Below are 3,388 nucleotides of genomic sequence, written 5' to 3'. Positions count from 1 at the left end.
GCTTGACTTTGTATCACCGCATCATTTTTTGCCATATAATCCCGCATAAGACTCTCCAAAGAGCTTGGTTGGGCATTTTGAGCATGTTGTGAATGTCGGGGTTGTTGTGAAAAACCCGGTGGATATGCTTGTCTTCCTTGGGCTGGTGCGGTACTTGAGCTTGCTCCTTGACCCCCCCAAGAAAAATTAGGATGATTCTTCCAAGATTGATTGTAAGAGTTTGAGAATGCCCCATTGTTTCTGTTAAAATTCTGATTTCCCATGTAACAAACGGACTCCGGATTAGATGGACACTTCTCAAACACATGCCCTTCTCCACAAAACACACATGAGACATCATCACTTTGAATGGTAGCAGCTGGTTGAATATTTTTAGCATTCCCAATACTCAAATTCTTCAAAACATTCGTCATGGAAGCCATTTGAGCTGTCAAAGCTGTTATTGCATCTACCTCAAGGACTCCCGCCACTTTTCTACTTGTTGGAGCTCTTGTGTTGGACCATTGGTAGTTGTTACTTGCAATGGTCTCCAAAATCTCAAATGCTTCATTGTAAGACTTCGACAAAATAGCACCATTGGCCGATGCATCTAACACCATTCGAGAAGCTGCATTCAACCCATTATAAAAAGTCTCCATCTGAATACAATGTGGAATGCCATGATGTGGACACTTTCGCAAAAGTTCCTTAAACCTCTCCCACGCATCACTTGTGGACTCATCTTCAAGTTGCTGAAAAGACATGATCTCACTTCTGAATTTTGCATTTCTAGTAGGAGGAAAGTATTTCCTCAGAAACTTCTCAGCAAGGTCATTCCAATTGGTCACAGAATCAGGCGGCAAAGTGTTGAGCCATGATCTAGCTCGGTCTCGTAATGAGAATGGGAATAGCTTCAACCTTAACACCTCTTCACTCACTCCTTGGATCTTGAAAGAATCACTCACCTCCAAAAATGAACGGAGATGGAGGTGAGGATCTTCAGTTGGCATCCCGCTGAATTGCCCCACGGTTTGGAGCATTTGAAACATCACTGGCTTGAGCTCAAAGTGCGGTGCTTGTATTTCAGGCCTCACAATGCCTGGATTGAGCTCATTAAACATGGGGGCTGCATACTCCCTTATAGCCCTTGCTCGATCATCTGCCAACATGACGGGATTAGCAATTTGTGGAGCAACCCCATCATCATCAAAATTTTCAGCCATGATATCTCGACCCTTAGCCTTTTGAACCCTTCTTCTTCTTCGGAATGTACGTTCAATCTCGGGATCAATAGGAGCAAGTTCAAAGTCCTCTTGTTGGTTCATACACTATAGATACCTGAGATTTCAAAGAAAAACCAGCAAGATTAAAAGCACAAAAATTCTTAGAATGTCAATTAGTTGATAAAACAAAATTTAGAACTTAAAAGTCCCCAAGAACGGCGCCAAAAACTTGTTGTGAAAATTATATTGCTTTATAATTGCGCAAGTGTACACAATCACAAACAAGTAATACAATGATAAGTAATCAAAGTTCGTCTCCACAGGGACTTTTTACTAAATAATGTTAAATCAACTAAAATTAATTCCAAGAATTTCAAATAAAAATAAAATAAAGTAACACATTAATTCATGAGAAAATTTTGTAGCCTTGATTCTAAATTTGAGAACTAATTTTTTAAACTAAATAAACTAAAAATAAGGAACTAAAAGTGATTAAAATGGTGGTAATTTCAGATTTAGAAAATAGACTTGGGTGATTAATTTCCACTTGTATGTCCCAGTTGATACAAAGAATGACCAAACAATGACTCTCAAAGAATCCTCAAGAGTTAACAAATTTCAACAAAAACCAGCAAGCTTTTTCCAAAACTTGCAACTAACCATTCATAACCTCACAATGCATTCCTACATCAGTTTAGATCACAAATAGCCCAATAAAGCATCAAATCCTTAGTTATACATGGTAGCAAAATATTCCTATTTCACTACTAATTAATACCTAAAAGTAAAGGTAAAAATCATGCATCAATTAGAAGGGTTCAACTAGGTCTTACTTTTCCAAGTAAGATCTAGCTTGCTAAATGTTAAAGATGGCCAAAAATTAACATTCATTCAACATTTCATCACAACTAATTGAACTAAGCCAAGATTACTTCATCATTGCAAAATCAAAACACTAGTCCATACAAGGGTTTATAACCACCCAAATCTCAAACAAGTTTAGTTCATAGCTGAAATTTGAAACTCAAAACCAGAAAGTATGTTGTTCATGAAGTTAAAGAAAAGCTTAAAGTGAAGAACATGATACAAAACGAAGTGGAGAGCAAGAGAGATGAGTGTTGAGCTCAAATCCTTCTTTGAATGTTGCCTTCTTCTCCTTCTTCTCAATCTTCTTCTTCTTTGTACTCTTCTTCCTTCTTAGTACTTAGAAACTTTCTTTTTCTCTGCTGTATATTTCGTACTTCATTCAAGTGCAGCCACCCTCTTTTTTAATCCTTCTCCCTTTTTCTTTTTGCTCCCCAATTAGGGTACCAAAGTTTACCCTAATTGGAAATCCCAATCATCACCCACTTGTCCTTCATTTTCCACATGTTTGTTGAGTCACTAGCCAAATTCCGCCACCTCAGCTCGTTTTTCTTTTCATTAAAGCCAGCTGGACATTCTGCCAAAATAAACTTACTGGGCTGACAGATTGCTACGCGATGAATGCTACAGCAATGCCAGTCAGCAATAATCATTTTCCTGCTCCTTTTTCCCTTTGTCCCAAAAATTTTCAGATACCTATTCTTGTATTTTTTCTGCTTAAAACACATAAAAACAATAACATAAGTCTATTTAACACTTACTAACACACACACTTTCATTTATTACAAAGACACAACAAACTAGACACAATTACACAATATAAACATTAATTGATCCACAATTCACATTAAATTCAAGCTTAAAGATATGATAATAACTCTAAATCTTAGAGTTATCACCAGAAGTATCCCTGCCTCAATATTTTCTTTGAGAGGCTGGGTCCTCCCGTATGATCTCCACAGAACCCTTCGTGGACCTCCAGCATGATTTGTCTAGCTTCAGGGTCCGATACACACCTTAAATAAGGCATGCTGAGTCCTCTCCGGTAGAGAATTTGGTCCATCATTACATAACGATGAGCCTGATACTGAATCTTTCGAGACAGTGCCCTCTCTTGGGGCAACTCACCTGTGGTTATGTATTTTATGATGGGGACCATCCAGCTGGGTTCTTGCCCAACCGTTTGTGTGGTCTCTTTTATTTTGATGCTTGGCTCTGCCAAGCGTTCCACGGGTACTACCCCCAGTTCTTCGATTTCACTATCCGAGGCTAACTTAGCCAGACAGTCCGCATGAGCGTTCTTTTCTCGGGGGATTCTTTCT

The 3,388-nt window shown here is 38.5% G+C and overlaps 1 non-coding gene across 1 annotated transcript; it reads left to right on the top strand.

Moving 5' to 3' along the window:
* The first annotated feature begins 654 nt into the window (after positions 1-654).
* LOC115721493 (small nucleolar RNA R71) lies at positions 655-761 on the top strand. The gene has a single exon (XR_004012512.2). It is a non-coding gene; the product is annotated as a small nucleolar RNA R71 (small nucleolar RNA).
* The last annotated feature ends 2,627 nt before the right edge of the window (positions 762-3,388 follow it).

This window comes from Cannabis sativa, chromosome 2 (assembly GCF_029168945.1).
Source record: "Cannabis sativa cultivar Pink pepper isolate KNU-18-1 chromosome 2, ASM2916894v1, whole genome shotgun sequence".
Taxonomy (NCBI): Eukaryota; Viridiplantae; Streptophyta; class Magnoliopsida; order Rosales; family Cannabaceae; genus Cannabis; species Cannabis sativa.
This window is presented reverse-complemented; position numbering and strand designations above follow the sequence as displayed.